Raw genomic sequence first — 21572 nt, forward strand, 5'->3', positions numbered from 1 at the left:
TCCCAGAAGTGAGTGACCTACAGGGATCTTTGCCCTGAATAGGAACTTGGCATCCTCCATGGGAAACTGCCAGCTTGTTCACCCTGACAGACGTGGGTTTCGACCAAGAAAAGAAAGAGGGCTTGAAAGTAAAGAAGGAGAAGGAAAAAAAAATGAAAAGAAAAGACTGGTGTGTGTCCTCCCCTCCAGCCATTGAACCTTTTCAGAAGGGTTGTAAAAATTATACGAACCCCATCTAAGAACTGTTACAACAATGTTTATCGCCAGCATTGGAAACTAAGACAATAATTTTATAAATAATTGTAGATAGCAAAGATACGGGAGAAAATAGCATAATTAAAAAGAATTTTACAAGACGGGCAGTTCACAAAGATGGATGGAGTAACACAATACGTTAAAAATATCTGTGATTAACACAAACATGAGCGAGCAGACGGAAAACATCTGCCTGGCCGGCAGACCATCGGGAAGGCCCCCGCTGTCATCCTCCATTGAAGGGAAATGGAGCGATCCCATCCCAGCTCCGTTACGTCACCCAGCAACTGGCAGCAGGACGTTTCCTCCCCAAGGCTGAGAAGGAGGAAAATGGACCCTAGCTTGCTCCAGGTGACAGGAGAGGAATAATGGAACCCACTGGGACCTGTTGGGAAGGCAAAGGAAAATCAGGCAATCTGATTCCTCTAGCAAGAAGGTCCTAACTAGCTCCCCACAGCACTTCTGTACATATCCGTGATGTACCTATTAATATATGTATATAGGTACATGTACATATATTAATGCCTGTCTCCCCCACTAGATTGAGCTGAGAAGCAGCGTGGCCTAATGGAAAGAGCACGGGCCTGGAGTCGGAAGACCTGGCTTCTAATTCCGGCTCTGCCACTTGCTTGCTGTGTGACCTCCGGCAAGTCGCTTCACTTCTCTGGGCCTCGGTCACCTCCTCTGTAAAACGGGGAGTAAGACGGTGAGCCCCATGTAGGACAGAGACTGTGTCCGACCTGATGAACTTCTGTCTACCCCAGCGCTTCGTGCAGCGCCTGGCACAAAGTAAGCGCTTAACAGATGCCATTAAACAAAAGCTCACTGTGGGCAGGGAAAGTGTCTGCCAACTCTGTTATAGCATGCTCCCCCAAGTGCTCAGTACAGTTCTTCTTTGTACACAGCAAGCACTCGCTACCATTGATTGATAGGGGAATTTGCTTTTTTGATAAAGGCTCTCTTCCATTGCCCTGTATAGAATCCGTGGGGCGGTACTAATCCGTGCAGCCTTGCAGATAGAGTAACAAAATCGTTCACCCTGTAAACATTTTCACTGGCCAGCAAAAGTTTTCGCTAGCCTCTCCTGTCAGCATGAGAGTGATACTGTGTCAGATGGCTGGGAGCCTGTGGTTGGGCAGGGATCGTCTCTATCTGTTGCCGAATTAGTACATTCCAAGCGCTTAGTACAGTGCTCTGCACACATTAAGCGCTCAGTAAATACGATTGACTGAATGGCTGGGAGTATAATTCACCTGAAATAAAGAACGAATGCTGTGGATCCATTTGTTTTTCAAATGATTTTTAATTGACCCAGAATAGGATTCCATTCATTATAATTCATCACTTTATTTGAGATCTTTTTTGATAGTGTTCTTTTCCGGATTTCTTTGGTGTCTCAAACCTGGGCTGATTTGTGTAGACAGTGAGTTGGTCCATCCCACCCACTCCCTTCTGCGTCATCCTTGCACCTGGACTTGCAGCCTTTATTCACTGTGCCCTTAGCCCCACAGAATTTACATACATATTGAGAAGCCGTGTGGCCTAGCGGAAAGACCTCGGGCCTCTGACTCCTAATCCCGGCTCTGCCAATTGCTTGCTATGTGACCTTGGGAGAGTTACTTAACCTCTCTGTGCCTCGGTTTCCTCAACTGTTAAATGGGGATTCAGTATCTGTTCCCCCCACCTTCTTAGACTGTGAGCCCCGTGTGGGACAGGGACTGTGTCCAACCTGGTGAATCTGTATCGACCCCAGGGCTTAGAACAGCACTTGACACATAGTAAGCGATTAACGCGTGCCATAATAATAAAATCCATAATTTGTTTATATTAATGTCTGCCTCCCCCTCCAGAGTCTAAGCTCCTTGTGGGCAAGGAAAATATCTCCCAACTTTGTTACAGTGTACTCTCCTAAATGCTTTCTGCACACTGTAAGCACTCAAATGCCATTGATCGATTGATTGATTGGCAGGGTCCAATCCAGGGTTTTGGGGAAATTAAATCTTAGGTTCGAGAAGTGGTATTTATTGAGCTCTTACTGTGTGCAGAGTGCTTAGGTTGAGGCGAAGCTATCAAATATACCCGTTTCCTTCCTGAAGCCTGCACCAGCTTGCATGGGTATCGTGGAATTTGGAGATTTTCTAGTACTATTCGCTCTCCTCCCTGGTGCTTCCGCATGCAAGTTAGAATGCTGATTCAATCCTGGCAGCGGGACTGGTCCGTAAGGGCTCAATGAACAATTTATTGTTGTTTAGCCTTTAATGATAATAATTGCGGTATTTACTAAGGGCTTACTATGTGTCGGGCACTGTACCAAGCACTGCGATAGATACAAACTGAGTTGGACAAAGTCCCTGTCCCACGTAGGGCTCACGGTCTTAATCCCCATTTTACAGATGAGGTCACTGAGGCCCAGAGAACTGAAGTGACTGGCCCAAGGTCACACAACAGACGTGTGGTGGAGCTGGGATTAGAACCCAGGTCTTTCTGACTCCCAGGCCTGGCCTCTATCCACTAGGCCACGCTGCTTCTCAAAGAGGGAATGTGACCAATTTTTGTCTCGTGCACTTCTATAAGACTGCAGGAAATCTGCAGTGTTTTGCCAAGTAGTGACAGTAGGCAGGGCCAGTATTTCCTGCAAGGGGAAGTGGGGTGTTGCATTCTGTCCGAAGCCCTTGTTAAGAAAAATTGGCTTTTCAGTACCCACCCTGGGTCCAGCGTCATACATGTGAGCACAACTGTTTCTGCCAACACCAATTTGCCTGAAACCAGACAGATGCACAATAGCGGAAAGACGTTCTTTAATTCTGCCATCTCCCCCTGTAGACTGTAAACTCACTGTGAGCAGGAAACATGTCTACCAACTCTCCCAATATTATAATCTCCCAAGCGCTCAGTAATAATAATGTTGGTATTTGTTAAGCGCTTACTATGTGCAGAGCACTGTTCTAAGCGCTGGGGTAGATACAGGGTCATCAAGTTGTCCCACATGAGGCTCACAGTCTTAATCCCCATTTTACAGATGAGGTAACTGAGGCACCGAGAAGTGAAGTGACTTGCCCACAGTCACCCAGCTGACAAGTGGCAGAGCTGGGATTTGAACCCATGACCTCTGACTCCCAAGCCCAGGCTCTTGCCACTGAGCCACGCTGCTCAGTACAGTGCATTGCCCACACTAAGGGCCCAATAGAGAATACCATCGGTTTATTGATTGAATGTTCTAGCCAAAATGCATTCTGGAAGTGCGATTTCATTCTGGCCCATCAGTGATTTGCCGAGTAACTCTAGGGCCAATCAGTAAACCACTCTGAGCCTCAGTTTCCTTATCTAATCCATGAGTCTAACAGCGGCTGACTTAATCCCAGACTAATTTATGGGGCTATAACGAAGTGAAAAATTAAATCAAAGTGTTAAAGGATCAAAAGCATCTTGGAAATTTGGGATGTATTATTCAAAACTATCCATTTGCTATTGGAACATGTGTTGGCGCGAGGCGGGGAGGCAGAAGGAAAAGACTCAGGCTCAGCTCCTCAGCCTTTCGATGGCCTCGGCAAGTGGTCAGAGGCATGTGCACCCAATGTCAACTTTTATTAGAGGAGAGGGAGATGTTGTTCTGTCCTCCCTCTTTTTTTTCCCTTTCCCAATTGGCCCGTCATTCCCGCTTTAGAGCTTGGCACATGTGTGTGTGTGTGTGTTTTTAGAAGGGAGGGAGGTGAGCGAGCGGCCAGCTCCTTGACAGGACGGTTGTAAAACATTCATAAAACCTTTATTGGACTTGCCACCCTTCCAGATAAATATTTTCCGACTTTATGGGCTTGTTTTAGGGTTTGGAGTTTAATAGTGGCTTTGTAGCTGCCTTAAAAAAAATTTCAAATAGCATTTTGGCAAAATCACCCTCTTCTCTTCCTCGGTCCCCCATCCCTCGATCCAACCCCTCAATGCAGCCGGGCATTTTCTTTTTTTTTTTTTTTCTCCGCAGCTCTAAACTCCTTCCCTTTCCACTTCACCTGTTCTCGTCACAATTCTAGGGTAGATGTAAAACAATACAATAAGCTCCCACTTGGGTTATTGCCCTGGACTTACATCTGATCTAAAGTTTGGGATCCAAAGAAGGAAATTGAGATGCAAGTGTCAGTTAAGTGTTATTATTATAATCAACCATATGAGACTTGGTCCTAGTATGTGCTATCCTAGTATGTGAGGTGTCGGCATTTCAGGCACCTGCCGTAGCAATATTCCCGCCTGCTAATGTGTTCGAGTAACCCTCAAGACATTAGTGGGTCTCAGTGTCCATGGTGAAGCCAGTAGGCTTGGTTGCAAAGCCAGACTGATAAAGTAGCTTTGCAAAGCTCCAAGCAAGGGAAGACTGTAGTAGAGCCTCCATCTAGTTCAGCTGTTGCCCGCCGCCTCCCCTTCTCTCTAGGATTCCATGCTACTCATTTCTTATATTTAATAATTATGGCATTTGTTAAGTGCCCGGCATTGTACTAAGTGCTGGGGTAGATATAAGCAAATTGGTTTGGACCCAGTCCCTGTCCCGCGTGGGGCTCACAGTCTCAATCCCCATTTTACAGATGAGGTAACTGAGGCCCAGAGAAGTGAAGTGACTTGCCCAGGGTCACACAGCAGACAAGTAACAGAGCCGGGATTAGAATCCACGACCTTCTGACTCCCAGGCCTCTGCTCTATCCACTTGGCCACGCTGCTGCTTATTTGATGAACCCTCTAACTGGAAGGTGACTAGCTGCCCCAAAATGGACGGGACAGTTACACTTTGGGGGACGTTCTGTCTCTGTCTCACCTGACAGGCCAATGGGGGAACCCGCTAGGGTCCCACTATCGGTAAGGATGATGGAAAGAAGCCCGCGGGACAGCAGCAGCAACCCAGGCTCGAGAGACATGCTGAGGCTGGAAGGACAGTGGAGGACAGAGGTATAATAATGTTGGTATTTGTTAAGCGCTTACTACGTGCAGAGCGCTGTTCTAAGCGCTGGGGTAGTTGCAGGGGAATGAGGTTGTCCCACGTGAGGCTCACGGTCTTCATCCCCATTTTACAGATGAGGGAACTGAGGCACAGAGAAGTGACCTGCCCACAGTCACACAGCTGACAAGTGGCAGAGCCGGGATTCAAACCCATGACCTCTGACTCCCAGGCCCGGGCTCTTTCCACTGAGCCGTAGTGGAGGCGAGGCCATTCCTCCCCAGGGAGGTGGATGTATTTATCCTGGATAGTTGAGGATCCCCTTTAGTTGTGAGGCCCAGGACTGGAGAGAGCCCTGTGGGTGATTGCTCCATCTAATGGGTCCTCCATGCTTTATTCTGCTTTATATATCTCAAGATCTTGTCTACTTTTGTTTCTCTAGATTCTTGACCTGTGGTCAGTTTTGGACCCACCCTGACTTCTGAGTCTTTTACGTTGGTCTCGGCATGTAGACGGTCATAAGCAGCATGGGGCCTGGGAGTCAGGGGGTGGGTTTGAATGTGCCGCTTGCCTGTTGGTGACGCGGACGAGTCATTTAATTTCCCTGGGCTTTGGTTTCCTCATCTGTAAAATGGGGATTCAATACCTCTTCCCCCTCCCACTTGGACCGTGAGTCCTGTGTGGGACGGGGACTCTGTCTGACCTGATGGTCTTGTATCTACCCCAGAGTGCTTAGTACACTGCAAGTAATAAGCACTTAACGGATACTATGATTATTATTATTATCATTATTAAGAGTCTAAGCAGGGCCATTTCAGGATCAGATCAATGGTTCATCCAGCCCAGTATCTCTCTCTGGTAGTGACAGCAAGATGCCGGGAGAGTCAGTGAGTTGGTTTTCTCCTTGACATCCACCCTAATGGTTAGAGATGTTATCTAACAATCTAGGCAGTTAAGTTGGCACAGCCCCTAGCCCACACTAACTCTGTTGTACTCTTCCAAAGGCCTAGCACAGTGCTCTGCACACAGTAAGCGTTCAGTAACGACCATTGATCGATTGATTGGTGAGAAGGCAGAAGTATGAGGAAAGGAGATTCTGTTTGTTTGCTTCTAAGGTTGGGTGAGCTATTGGGAAGAATTTCCTGACATGGTCGATGAATCCTGGGAAAGGCTGCCGGGGAATCTTTGCACCTGGGGCTCTGACAGAAAGCCGTCTCTCTGGAATGCCTCAGGTGCCAGCCTGCTCGGAGGCAAGGTGCTGGATTCGACAAGATGTTGAGGTCCCTTCCAGATTTGTGACGCTTGAGGATTTTGATCCGTGGCCAACTGGTGCGAGGATTAATTTTGAGCAAACTGATGATGAAAAGCCCAGGTGGAAGAAGAGGTCAGAGAGTTTAGTCACCCAGGAGCACATGCTTCCTTTCGGTTAAACAAGCGCCCTCAGTCCCCCCAAAAGGGTACAAAGGCAGCAGTGGTTTGGAAACTCCCATGTTCTCATAGCCCCTGCCCTGTTGTTATTCTCTGTGTTTAAAATAACAAAATAAAGGTTATTTTGGGTATGAAACAATGCCCTGGGCTTTTCAAAACTATATTTCCGTGACTTTTTCCCTTTTCACCACTACCTCTTCCCCAGGGACAACTCCTAAACCTGACCACGCCTGAATTTGAATCCTGCCCTTTCCCTAGGTTCCTGAGCCTTACCCACTTCTGGCAGCCCTCATGTGCTCCTGCAGCATTATTAACCTGGGGCTTTCTAAGCTTTTAGAGACAAAAGCAGGACCTTAGAAGTAACAGGTAGGTGAATTAATAGGGTTAATGGGCATAAGTCACTGGTTTCTCATATCTGTGGTGTGGATGAGTATGAACACGATGGTGGGTGGGAATATTGTAAAAATACAGGGTCTTGTCACAAAATAAAAAACATTGCAGATCAAGCACAACCCTCAATGTCGCAGGTGGAGGAAAATTAAATTATTACTATTTTACCAAGTGAAATATTTACTGTCGTAGCCAAATCGCTTAGATCGCGAAAGTCGTGGACAGGGCCGTTGATCAAATCCACACCACCAGGATGCAGGGACACCCCCTGAAGCTTAAAGGTGCCCTTCCTAGTTGGATTGCTAGTTGGTATGATTACTAAAAATCTTTTTTTAATAGATGGTCTGGAAACAGGCACAGTTGATGCAGTTTTCTTTGCCTCTGGCCCCCATCCTTCCACCTGTAGGTCAAGGGGAAGAGGAGATGAAACCAGGCGGCTGTGCGAACTTCCCTCTGAAATAGCAATCCCAGGCAATCCCAGTCAATCAGTTGTATTTATTGAGTGCTTACTGTGGGCTCAGCACCGTACTAAGCTCTTGGGAGAGTCCAGTAAAACAGTTGGTAGACATATTCTCTGCCCACATATTTATTATTCTATTTATTTTATTAATGATGTGTATATATCTATAATTCTGTTTATTCTGATGCTGTTGATGCCTGTCTGCTTGTTTTGTATTGTTGTCTCTCTCCCCCATTCTAGACTGTGAGCCCATTGTTGGGTAGGGATTGCCTCTATCAGTTGCCGAATTGTACTTTCCAAGTGTTTAGTATAATGTTCTGCACACAATAAGCACTCAATAGATACGAATGAATGAATGAATGAATGAATGAATGAATGAATGAATGAATGAATGAATGAATGAGGGGAGACCGACTTTCGCTCTCCGAGTGCCTTTCCTCATTTAGAATCCAGGCTAAGGGGAATGCAGGCTCCGAGTACCATCCGCAGAGGGGCCGGGCCGGATTCTGATGGCTCCACAGTTGGTAACGGAGGGTTACCTCCCTCCTGGTTCAGCATCCGACTGTAGGCCTCCAGGCTTTCCACTTCCGAGGGGCAGCTGTCACCCCTGTCTCTGCCACCCTCGTCCAAGCCCACGGCCCTTGAAGGCAGAGGGCTGCGCACTTGGCCAGAGGCCTGATACCGGAGAAAGAAATGACTGCTGCTGTTGCCAAACAAAAAGTGGTCTAGAAAAGATGGGCTTTTTTTTTTTTCCCTCCTGCTCCGAGCATTCACAGAGGGTGGCAGGAGAGGGAAATCTCCAGCTGGTTCTTGTTTCAGTTTGTTTTCTTTTCCAGGGGCGAACTCTGGCCGGGCCCACAGCTCTCAACTTTGGGGGTTCTTGGGCTCATCCGCAGTCAGGTGCGGAGGAGACATTTGGGAGCTTTCCGCAAGGGCCAGATTTTCAACGCCCAATCCGATCTGGAGCCACTCCAACACAAGTTTGGGTTGGGTCCGATCCCCTCAGACCCTTTTTTTTTTTTTAAAAAAAAAAAAACCAAACCTAAAAAACAAAAACCTTCCTAGTCCCATCTTTGCATCTACAGATTGGAGCTGAAACTAAAACAAAACGAACATTTAACTAGGTATTCCCGTGGCTTAGTGGAAAGAGCACGGGCCGGGGAGTCAGGTGTCGTGGGTTCTAATCCCAGCTCCGCCACTTATCAGCTATGTGACTTTGGGCAAGTCACGTCACTTCTCTGGGCCTCAGTTACCTCATCTGTAAAATGAGGATTAGGACTGTGAGCCCCACGTGGGGCAACCTGATTACCTTGTATCTACCCCAGTGCTATGAACAGTGCTTGGCACATAGTAAGCGCATAACAAATACCATCCTTATTATTATTGTTATTATTATGTCTTCTTTCTCTTCCTCCCCTCTTCCTACATGCCTGGGCTTATAATAGGTGGCAGGAAGAGCGAGGTGTTTAGAACCCAAGTGAGCTTGGTGATACACTGCTTCAAACTGAACCTACAGAAATGGGGATCCCCAGAAAGGGTGGATTCTACATAGGGCTCCCAATCAATTTAGTGGATCAGTCTTAAAGTGAGAAAAAGGGAGACTCATCCCCTGACTCTAGGCCCAATCCTTTAATACCTACCCTCAGAGAGGAATGCATGTGTGCATGTGTAGCCTTCTCATGGTACCCTGATCTCATCTATCCCGCTACCGACCTCTCGCCCACATCCTGCCTCTGGCCTGGAACAAACCTCTTTCTTCATATCTGACAACTTCCCTCCCCGCTTTCAAAGCCTTATTGAAGGCACAACTCCTCCAAGAGGCCTTCCCTGACTAAGCCCTCTTTTCCTTTTCTTCAACGCCCTCTCTGTCTCCCTGACTTGCTTCCATCCCTCCCATCCCTTCATTCCTCCTTCCAGCCCGGCAACACTTAGGTACATACCTGTAATTTATTTATTTATGTAATGTCAGTCTCCCCCTCTAGACTGTAATCTTGTGTGGGCAGGAAATCTTTTATGTCGTTATATTGTACTCTCCCAAGTGCTCAGTACAGTGCTCTGCACACAGTAAGCTCTCAATAAATAGAATTGACTGACTGGGAGAAGTTAGAGGAGAGAAGGAAAAGTGGGGGAAGTGGGGAGGGAGCGGATGGCATGGAGGAGATGGGGAAAGGAGGAGATGGTGAGAAAATTGGGAGGGGGGAATAGGAAAAGAAGAAAGGGAACTGGGGAAAAAAGAAGCCCCTGGTAATGGGGAGTGAGAGAGGAAGAAATAGGGAGGGGAGAAGAGAACAGGTGCGCAAAAGAACCACACAAATTTGTGTTGTTTTTTATGGGTCTCGGTGCTAATAATTATCCGACGAATTTATATGTGGTCCTTTCCCAAGGAGCTCTGTGTCATAGAATTTCTTTGCCTGGAGGTGGTCGTAGTACTTATTATTCATCCGCTGGGGACAATGCACAGTAGTAAGCAACTTGGGAAGTACTAAACAAGGGAGTGACACATTCAGTGCCCTCAAAGAACTTCCACTCTATTGGGGAAGACAGACATAGAAATGTTTCCAAATAGAATAGACTAAATTAATTGAATGTACGTACGATTGAATAAACATAGAGGATAATGAGGATGGCTGTAGGTAAGTTCGTAAGAGCATAGTACAGGGCTCTGAACACAGTAAGCACTCAATAAATACTATTGATTAACTGATAAGTGCTAGAAATTGCTGATGGGTTTTTGTTGGGGATGGAAAGGGTTAGAGTTGAGATGTTTCTAATAATAATAATAATAATTATGGTATTTGTTAAGCACTTACTATGTGCCAAGAACTGTCCTAAGCACTGGGGTAGATACAAGATAATTAAGTTGTCCCATGTGGGGCTCACAGTCTTAATCCCCATTTTACAGATGAGGTAACTGAGACCCAGAGAAGTGAAGTGACTTGCCCAAAATCACACAGCTGATAAGTGCCAGAGCTGGGATTAGAACCCACGACCTCTGACTCCCAAGCCTGAGCTCTTTCCACCAAACCACGCTGCTTCTAGGGGAAACAACTCCCCGGCATAATGACAGGATTGTTATTATGATTATTATGGTAGTCATTAAGTGCTCACTATGTGCTAAGCACTGTTCTAAGCACTGGAACAGATATCCGTTGGTGTCCCGCATGCAGCTCACAGTCTAGAGGATAGGGTGAAGAGGTATTGAATCCCCATTTTACAGATGAGGAAACCAAGGCCCCGAGAAGGTGTGACTTGTCCAAGGTCACCCAGCAGGCAAGTGGCAGAGCCGGGATTAGAACCCAGGTCTTCCAACTTCCAGAAATATGCTGTTCCCACTAGGCTGCATCGCATCTCATAGCAACCAGACATGCGCAATAGCAAAGATGATTTTTATGTAGCGAGTAACTCATTTGAATAGTCATGCCAGGCATATATAGCACCCGAGTGCATGCTAATCCTGCCTATTGAGAAGCAGTGGAAAGACCCCGGGCTTGGGAGTTCGAGGTCATGGGTTCGAATCCCGGCTCTGCCACTTGTCAGCTGTGTGACTGTGGGCAAGTCACTTCACTTCTCTGGGCCTCAGTTACCTCATCTGTAAAATGGGGGTGAAGACTGTGAGCCTCACGTGGGACACCCTGATGACCCTGTATCTACCCCAGCGCTTAGAACAGTGCTTTGCGCATAGGAAGCGCTTAACAAGTACCAACATTATTATTATTGGACGGCGTGGGTGGAGAAGAAAGTGACCAGCATTCCTCCAGCTTCTTAACGGCGCTCACGTGAACCACACGGGATAAAATGTGAAGCGCGGGTGTGGGACGGATGCTCTTGCTCGCTGAGGCCTGGAGGCCAGCATCCTGGGTCTCTTGGTCTTTGGGTCTGTCGGCCGAGAGGGGAGCTCTGCCACGAGATGAGAGTCTGCAGGGGACAATAACAAGCATTGCCCGCTGTCTGATAACTCAGAGCCACTCCAGGCTAATGATTGTCTCTATCTGTTGCCGAATTGTACATTCCAAGCAGTTAGTACAGTGCTCTGCACATAGTAAGCGCTCAATAAATACTATTGAATGAATGAATGAATGAATTGAAGACCGCCAGCATCCCATAATAATAATAATGATGGTATCTGTTAAGCACTTACTATGCGCCAGGCACTGTAGTCAGTGTTGGGGTGAATATAAGGAAATCAAGTTGGACACAGGGACTGTCCCACCTGGGGCCCACGATCTCAATCCTCATTTTACAGATGAGGAAACTGAGGCGCAAAGAAGTGAAGTGACATGCCTAAGGTCACAAAGCAGGCAAGTGGCGAAGCCAGGATTAGAACCCATGACCAACTGACTCCCAGGCCCGTGCACTATCCACTACGCCATGCTGATTCCCCTGAAGACGGGAAGCGGGGAGAGGCGTCGCGGGGGATCCTGGTTAACAGTTTGTATGATTTAGGTGCTGGGAATTAATCAGCGAAGGTTTGTCGGAGGAGGTAGAATTTTAGGAGAGCTTTGAATGTGAGGACAGCTGTGGATTGTTGGATTTGGGAAGGGAGGAAGTGGGCAGAGATCATGTATACCAACTCTGTTGGATTGTATTTTACTAAGTGCTTACTGCCCCTCTCAGGATCTCTCAGGAGAGTTTCCAGTACTCTACTGGTCTTGGCTGTGGGAGGGAGAGTCAAGCAGAGGCCTACCCATTCCATTCCTAGCTTGGCCATTGCCTAGCGAGTGGAAGGCAATCTGCTACAAGTCAAAACTCACCTGAGCTGGGCGGCAGCAGCACGGGAGAGAGTTGAGGGAAGAGACTCAAACTGTGCAGAAGAAGGCAACGGTAAACCACTTCTGTACTTTTACGAAGAAAACTGTGGATACGCTACCAGAACGATTGCAGGTGGAGGGGGGCGTTCTGGGAGAGAGGTGGCCATGGAGTCACTCTGGGTTGGAGATGACGCGACAGCATAAGTGCTTAGTGCAGTGCTCTGCACATAGTAAGTGTTCAATAAATACCGTTGATTGTTGGTTGATTGATTCCAGGCTGAAGGAGCTAGTGTGAGCGATGGGTTGGAGGCAGTCATGTAGAAGTACAATTGCAAGATTGGCTAGGGAAGAATGAAGATAGGAAATCGAGGAATAGCGGGTGAGGAGAGCAGATAGGTCAGTTGGGGCCTGATGGAAGAGAGCCTTGAAGCCAACTGTGATCAGTGCGTATTTGACGCAGAGGGATTCAGGAAACCAGGGGAGGGTTTTGAGGCAAGGGCAGATGTGAGCCAAGTGACGCTACAAGGTGATCTGTACGGCAGTGTAGAGTTTAGATTGGAGGCCTCTAGCAGTAGGATAGAGTTCTGTGCGAAGGCATGATACTGGATTAAATAAACTCTTAAGATCCCTTCCATCGCTCTGATGATCTCATTTGCCCTCAGATTTTTTTTGGAGTGCGGGAAAGGCCAGGTTGCAGGGGTTCATCGGTGCTGGAGAATGAGTGATGGAGTTTTACTTTGAGTGGGTTCTCTGGCTCCATTCTCAGCATACATCAGTGGTGCACTTCCTTGGTTTAGGCGTGGGTATTGGGGCACTAAGTGATGACTGCTGTACAAGGCAGCAACACTAGTATTACTCCTAAACACTTTTTAGCACACAAACATGGAGCCATATTGGTTGCTTATGAAGTATAATCAAAGAAACAAAAGTAATAATGATCCCGCTGGTCTGAATGTGCCCTTGCCCTACCTCCCTGGTAAGTTAGGTTGGTTCCAGACAGCTGGTGACTCCTGGGGTGAGAGTTCCTGAACCATCTTGGGAAGGACTGATAGGATCCAGACTTGCTTCAGTCTGCTGACAGGCCTTTGGGTGACCCTGGTGGAAGGAAGGGGTGAATCTCTGGGGAGGAGAGGCAGGGGATTAACCTCTAAACCTGCCGGATGGCCTAAGATGTCTACTTCCGCCCCCTGGAGCAACCTGGGATCTGGAGTTCAATCCATCAGTGGCATTTATTGTGCGCTTACTGTGTGCAGAGCACTGTCCTTAAGCGCTTGGGAGAGTACAATATAATAGAATTGATAGACGCATTTCCTGCCCACAAAGAACGAGCTACAGCTAACTAGTTAAATGGCGGGTGGCATATTCAACTTTAACATTCCCTGGATCGACTCTACCAAACCAGAAGGACCACCTCTGGGGATTTAAGTCTCCTGCTGCCTTCCACTACTGCCAGTGCTTACTGTGTGCAGAGCATTGTACTAAGCGTTTGAGAGAGCACAGTATAACAGACACATTCCCTGCCTCCAACAAGCCGACAGTCTAGAGGGGGAGATAGACATTAATATAAATAAATAAAATTACAGATATGTACATAAAGTGCTGTGGGGCTGGGAGAAGATGAATAAAGGGAGCAAGTCAAGGTGATCCAGAAGGGAGTGAGAGAAGAGGAAAGGAGGGCTTAATCAGAGATATTTGTTGAGCACTTACTGTGTGCAGAGCTCTGTACTAAGCACTTGGGAGAGTACCATAAAAGCAAAAGACAAAATCCCTCCCCTCAGGGAATTTACAATTTCAAGGGGGGGAAACAGGCAGACACAAATGATTTACAAAGACTGGGGATCAGGAGAGAGAACAAAACAACCCCTGGGAATATCAGCAGTATGGAACGATGAGGGAGTAAGTGAAAAAACACTTACTGTTTGTAAACTTACTTGTAGTGTAAACAAAGCCGAAATTAGCGTTATCTCTTTGCAGTGTTAGGAATCAGGTATTTAACCAGGTATTTAACCTGTATTGCTTCCAGGTAACTGGCATGCAGTGTGCCCTCTCAATCGAGCAGGTCAATGAATCAGTCATCAATTAATCAGTAGTATTCATTCAGTCGTATCTACTGAGTGCATACTGTGTGCAGAGCACTGTACTAAGCACTTGGGAAAGTACAATACAACAATAAACAGTGACATTCCCTGCTCACACACTTACCATGTGCAGAGCACTGTACTAAGGTCTTGGAAGATTACAGCATAACAGAGTTGATAGGCCTGTTCCCTGCCCACAGGAAGCTTACGGTCTGGAGAGGGGGAGATGTATTAATATAAATAAATAAATTATGCATATGCATGTCCCAGCTCTGCCACTTGTCAGCTGTGTGACTGTGGGTAAGTCACTTAACTTCTCTGTGCCTCAGTGACCTCATCTGTAAAATGGGGATGAAGACTGTGAGCCTCACGTGGGACAACCTGATTACCCTGTATCTACCCCAGCGCTTAGAACAGTGCTCTGCACATAGTAAGCGCTTAACAAATACCAACATCATCATCATGTCAGTGCTGTGGGGCTGAGGGTGGGATGAATAAAGTATGCAATTCCAAATACAAGCAGATGAAATTTGAACTGGGCAGTCATTCTCACAACTGGACATTTTGTTCCCAAGCACATCTCAGTTCTTTTCTCCAAGAAGCCTTCCCTGATTAAGCCCTCTTTTCCCCAACTTCCTTTTTCCTTCTGCGTCATATATGCACTTGGATCTGTGCCCTTTGGGCACTTGGATTCACCCCATCCTCAGCCCCACAGCACTTATGTACTTACCCACTGATTGATTGTTAGGAAGGACCTTGTATCAGGTGGTTTTTCCTCATCGCCTTTAAAAATGTGAACATCGTTTAAATGCCCCCGGCCACGGGGTAAGATTTCATTATTTGGGTTTAAAAATCGGAATTTAATTTCAGCGGGTCTGCACACCGGAAGCTCTATCAATGGGTTCCCACCATTTAATTATGAGAAAGCATTTCCCAACTCAGCCCTCAGAAGATACAATGGAGCTCTACTGGGTGGTCTGTGGAAATCCTAGTGGCTTCAAATTTCTTAGGACACTCTGTGCAAATGCCCAAGTATTGCAGAGCCAAGAACTCAAGTTGACTTTTCAGTGCCTTTCTTTTAGAGGCAGCTTGCCTAGTTGCTCACACTTAGGAATGTCAATCTCTATGATCCCTGCCTCCATATAAGAATGTTAACCTCCACTGCTCAGATGTCCACAGTGCATTGTATTGTTATGTGCTCTCCTTTCTTTAAATTCCTCCATCATTAGAGTGATTGCCTTAGAAAGGCAGATGCTTTGCCTGCTTTTTTCTCTCCACCGCATGGTTAAATGCTGCAGTTTAATGTGAGCTGCCTAAATTGTTATGGCTATCGCCATCACCCAGCTCATCAGCTCACCTTTAAATCACAGGCAGTCGTCGTCCTTTTATTTAATATCTCATCATTTGAAATTTCTTTTAATTTAGTCTTCGGGTTTATGAATGAACCTCCTGACTTCCCCCTCCCACCTGCTCTTTCCGAAGATCTACTTTGAAACCTAATATAGAAAATGTAAAAAGCGTTTTTGTCAGACTAAGAGGAAGGGAGGTATTAATGTAAACCCCATGTGCCTCATAAAAATAAAAACTCTTTTCCCATTATTCATCATTTTCCCCAGTCCTCCTTTTTCTAATTGTCTAAGTGTTGTAGTCTGAGTTCTATCAGAACAAATCCCAAGTTCTCCCTAATTGAATTCTCACTGGTGAACTGGTGAAGTTCCCTGCGCCGAAGAACTCAGTGTCCTCACAAGGCTGATTGGATTGGATGCTTTCTTTGTTCTTGAATCGCCACAGCTCCTGGATTTTTAGCTTGATGAGTGTTCTGGATGATAATGTGCCTCCCCCCCCCCCCCCCCCCCAAGCCACCAAGTTACTTCATCTTCCCGCCGTCACCAGTCTCACAGATAACCACATCTCTTTGGTGATCCATTTGTCCAATATAAGTGGTTTTTAATCTAGAGCTGGGTTTATTCAGCTCTTATAAAATCACAGCCATCTGGTTTGTACCCCGAGGGCTCCATTGAATCAAACAGCCTTTCTCTCTTCACAGGCTTTCATGAACATGAGCCAGTAGCAATATAGGGTTTTAGGGGTTTTCATTTGGTGATGGGTAAAGTCATTCACCAAACCGCCGTGAGAGAAATTTTTCAAAGCTAAACTATCTCAGGAAAACAGAAACAGTGTACAAGCCCTAAACCCCTATTTCCAATTGACTTTTGACCCCTCTGAATCCAAACATTCTTTTGACATGTAGTCTAAAATTGACCTAAGCCAAAGGCCAGGAGTCTTGAAATGTCTTATTTGTTGTTATTTTGGGGTCTACTATTGAAGCTTTTGTTCCTGGTGGGAATGGGTGAATTGGAGGTGGGAATTCATGCAGAAACAATCTGGGCATGTCACTCCCCTTCTTAAACACCTCCAGTGGTTGCCTATCAACCTCCGCTCCAAACAAAAACTCCTCACTCTAGGCTTCAAGGCTCTCCATCACCTTGCCCCTTCCTACCTCTCCTCCCTTCTCTCTTTCTACCGCCCACCCCGCACGCTCCGCTCCTCCGCCGCCCACCTCCTCGCCGTCCCTCGGTCTCGCCTATCCCGCCGTCGACCCCCGGGCCACATCCTCCCACGGTCCTGGAACGCCCTCCCTCCTCACCTCCGCCAAACTAATTCTCTTCCCCTCTTCAAAACCCTACTTAAAACTCACCTCCTCCAAGAGGCCTTCCCAGACTGAGCTCCCCTTCTCCCTCTACTCCCTCTACCGCCCCCCCCCTTCACCTCTCCGCAGCTTAACCCTCTTTTCCCCCCATCTCCCTCGGCTCCTCCCCCTCTCCCTTCCCATCCCCTCAGCACCATGCTCGTCCGCTCAACTGTATATATTTTCATTACCCTATTTATTTTGTTAATGAAATGTACATCGCCTTGATTCTATTTAGTTGCCATTGTTTTTACGAGATGTTCTTTCCCTTGATTCTATTTATTGCCATTGTTCTTGTCTTATCTGTCTCCCCTGATTAGACCGGAAGCCCGTCAAACGTTAGGGACTGTCTCTATCTGTTGCCGACTTGTTCATTCCAAGCGCTTAGTACAGTGCTCTGCACATAGTAAGCGCTCAATAAATACTATTGAATGAATGAATGTTCATGAAGCACAAATACAGAACCCGCAGTGGAAAATAAAATTGAAGGGGAGCAAGGCTAGATATCCCTCCTATGTCCCACTGCCAAATGTCTCATGCCTTTCCTTTTGCTAAGAGCTTCATGTTCACCTTACTCCTAACTCATCCCCAAAAAGGAGGAGCCCGGAACATACTTGAATTTGAAAACTCCATTGGTTCAGCTTCCTTATGTTTCCTTTGTATTGCACTCTCCCAAGCGCTTAGTACAGTGCTCTGCACATGCAAAGCGCTCATCATTAATTAATTATGGTGTGCTGGAGATGAGCCAAAAGCTCCAATTTGCATCACCAATATTGTGCTGTCATGTTATTCCCTAAAGTGGCCACCTTCAGGGTGTGGTGGATGGGAAATGAGATCAGCATTCCGGAATTTCCACATGCAGAAGTAAAATATGCCATAATTGTTTTGGAGGCAAGGATGGTGTCTCTCTTAGGGACACTTCTATTTTCAAACTAGTAAAGAGAAATCATTCAAATAGAAATTGATGATGATAATAGAGAATCACCAAACACCGATTTCCCCAATTGCCATGATTTCCTCATTTCTTCATATCTAAGAAATTGCAGGGCTAGGGGTGGTTGCTGCTGCCGCCGCTGCTGCTGTTAAAATTAATAGAAAATGCCATAGGCTCGTTTTCTTGTTGCATTTTTCAGTCGATGCAGTGTCCAACACTAGTTTTTAAAAGACCTTGCCCTCCCTAGATGTTAGTACAGCTCTGGGCACATAGTGAGCGCTTAACAAATACCATTATTATTATTAAGTCATAGGGAAGTTTAAAATATGTACATAGATATTGTGATCTAAAAGTTCATTTTGTACCCCTGAGACTTTTGAAGAAAAACCTGCCCTCTCTATCTTGTCTTCCCTTGGTACTTTGGTCAGGCAGAGTCTGCTTTTTACAGTCTCCTTCAGTAGAGTCTTTGTTGCCGAGCATTTCCCCTGGGGCCGTTGCCCGTGTTTAAGTCCCCATTTCTAGTTGCTAATGTATGGGCTGTTCTGTGAAACAACTTTTCCTTTCTGTGCCATTGTCTGCATGATGACTACTCATTTTATTTTATTTGGTTTGTACCTCTCTTTGGTAATTGAAACTTGTGAGCCTTGATGTACCATTAAGTAACTCTGTGTGGATTTTGAATTAGCATCAATTAAATAGGAAGTGGCTGGTCCATCCATCTGCAAATTTCCTTCTCGGAACCACAAAGCATAGAGTTTGCCTTTCTTTTATTTATTCTCAAGCCATGTGTATGCGTTTAATGAAGTTTTTCCGTTAAACACAACTTCCTATGTCATCAGAGAACTTCAAAGTTATTAAAAGTGTAGCAGAAGTTAGAACCTTTTACACTGCAAGTGCATTTGGATGGAGATTTATGCACTTGAGTCAAAAACTGTCGGGTATGAAACAGTATTTTTCAATCATCCAAATAATTCACCATGCTTTATAAACAAGTAAATAGAATGATTGTATTTTTCTACATCAAAGGCTAACAGAGGCTATTCGACTCCTCCAAGGTCATGCTAAGAACTGGGAAGAGGATCCAAGACTCTCCAATGCCCCATCCCCCCAGCACGCACAAACCCACCCACACGCCCATAGGCTATCTCTTTACCTTCTGGTCAGTTTCTTAAATCAGTAAGCCTATCCCTTTTTTGTTGAGAAATGGCAAACATTTTTAAATCAAATACAGGAAGTCCTCGGACTTATGACGCAATTGGTTTCTGAAAATTGCATCTTAAATCTTATGCATTGTAACTTGGAACCAGTTTTCTCAGATGAACAATGTTTAAATGGGAGATTGATTCCTGAATCAAGGTCTCATATCTTTTTTTTTTTCCAGAACTGGCTAGAATTGTGTACTTGGCTGATTATAGATGAGTAATATAGCTGCATTAATCACTTGTTCAATCAATTGTATTTGTGGAGAATTTGTTGAGCAATGTTCGAAGCCCTTGGGAAAGTACAGTGCAAAAGGAGTTGGTAGATAAATTCCCTGCCCACAGTGATCTTGTCTAGAGGAATTATAATGTAATTGTATTGTCAGAGAGGTTCTATTAGAGAGTCTTGTCTTATGCCGTCGGGTCGTCTCCGATCCATGGCGACACCAAGGACACATCTCTCCCAGAACACCCCACTCTCCATCTGCAGCCATTCTGGTAGTGTATCCGTAGAGTTTTCTTGGTAAAAATACGGAAGTGATTTACCACTGCCTTCTTTCGCACAGTAAACTCAAATCTCCTCCCTTGACCCTCTCCCATGCCGCTGCTGCCCAGCACAGGTGACTTTTGACTTGTAGCAGATTGCCTTCCACTTGCTAACCACCAGCCAGGCTAGGAAGGGAATGGATGGATAGGCCTCTGCTCGACTCTCCCTCTTGTAGCCGAGACTGGTAGAGTACCGGAAACTCGCCAGGTGTGATCCTGAGAGAGGCTACCAGAGAGGAGCCAACTTTTCATCAAAAGCAAAATGCACATCTCGGCCTTCCCTGGTGACTCAGCCTGAGGAACAGGTATCCCCTTCCTTCCCCAACCCCTGGCCTCTCCCACTACCCCCTTCCTCACCCCCTTTAAACTCTGTCCCCACTTCTACCCCTGACAGACACCCACTGTGGCTTTTTTAATTCTTTCCCCCTTTTCCCAGGGCCTCCATACTCACCATCACCAGCACCACTCCCTCACCCCCTGCAAAATAAAAGCTAAGGCCATAAAGGAGACTAGTGTTGTAAACTCAAAACTCATGTGTTGCAAAGCTGAAATGAGGTGTAAATTTAGAAACTTAAGTGCTTTTATTCAAAACACCTGAAATCGGAGATTTCCCATATACTTAAATCTGTATTTTACTTTTAAATATTTGCCAAGATTTAAATTCAGAATTCAGCCCATGAGAATTTGGAATGCCCAAACTAAGTGCCACCTTTTCTATGATGTTGTTCAAGCTGTTAAAACAATTGTTCATACTGTTCTTTTTTTTCCTTCACCCTCATTTTTGGTATTGCTGTGAACTCCATTAATAATAATAATTGTCATATTTGTTAAATATTTACCATGTACCAATCACTGGGGTAGATACAAGATAATCTACCCCAAGATATACAAGAGAAGCAGCGTGGCTCAGTGGAAAGAGCCCGGGCTTGGGAGTCAGAGGACATGGGTTCTAATCCCAGCTCCGCCACTTGTCTGCCGTATGACCTTGGGCAAACCTCTTCTCTGTGCATCAGTTACCTCATCTGGAAAATGGGGATGAAGACTGTGAGCCCCATGTGGGACAACCTGATTACCTTGTATCTACCCCAGCACTTAGAACAGTGCTTGGCACATAGTAAGGCCTTAACAAATACCATCATCATCATTATTGTTATTATTATTATTATAATCAGCTTGGTTATGGTCCCTGTCCCTCATTGGATTCACACTTCAGTTAGTAGGAGGGAGAACAGGTCAGTCAATCAATCTGTGGTATTTATTGAGCACTTACTGTGTGCAGTGCACTGTACTGAGCACTTGGGAGAGTACATGATAACAGAGTTGTTAGACATGTTCCCTGTCCACAAGGAAGTTACAGTCTAGAGGGGGAGACAGACACTGGGAGTCAGAAGGACCGGGGTTCCTGGGACCTAGGTCCCAGGCCCGCCACATGTCTGCTGTGTGACCTTGGCCAAGTCACTTAAGCTTAACTGAGGCTTAGTTACCTCATCTGTAAAATTGGGAATTAAGAGTCTGAACCCCATGTGAGACAGGGACTGCGTCCAATCTGATTGTATCTGCCTTAGTGCTTAGAATAGTGCTTGGCACATACAAAGCACTTAACAAGTACCGTATTATTTTTTATGGATATATATGTAAGTGCTGACGGGCACCGCGCTTTTGTGAATAATCTATAAGGAATTGTCCTCTGTCCTCAAAGATGTCACTGATGGTGAAATTCACCTATAGGAGTCAATGTGGTTGAAAAGGCCTTTGCGGAATCCACAGTCCTGACCAAATTGTGCCTACATAATAGCAATAATAATAATAATAATAATGATGGTATTTCTTAAGCACTTTCTATGTGCCAGGCACTGTACCTAAGCGCTGGGCTGGATACAAGTAAATTGGGTTGGACACAGTGCCTGTCCCACATGGGGCTTACAGT

At 45.9% G+C, this 21572-nt stretch overlaps 1 protein-coding gene and 1 non-coding gene across 2 annotated transcripts in view; both read left to right on the plus strand.

Moving 5' to 3' along the window:
* The window catches only part of EEFSEC (eukaryotic elongation factor, selenocysteine-tRNA specific), a 312677-nt gene that overhangs the window by 255441 nt on the left and 35664 nt on the right, over positions 1–21572 (plus strand). The gene's annotated exons all lie outside the window — the stretch shown is intronic.
* LOC114806668 lies at positions 12056–12192 on the plus strand. The gene has a single exon (XR_003754730.1). It is a non-coding gene; the product is annotated as a small nucleolar RNA SNORA7 (small nucleolar RNA).

The sequence above is a fragment of the Ornithorhynchus anatinus genome, chromosome X1 (genome assembly GCF_004115215.2).
Source record: "Ornithorhynchus anatinus isolate Pmale09 chromosome X1, mOrnAna1.pri.v4, whole genome shotgun sequence".
Taxonomy (NCBI): Eukaryota; Metazoa; Chordata; class Mammalia; order Monotremata; family Ornithorhynchidae; genus Ornithorhynchus; species Ornithorhynchus anatinus.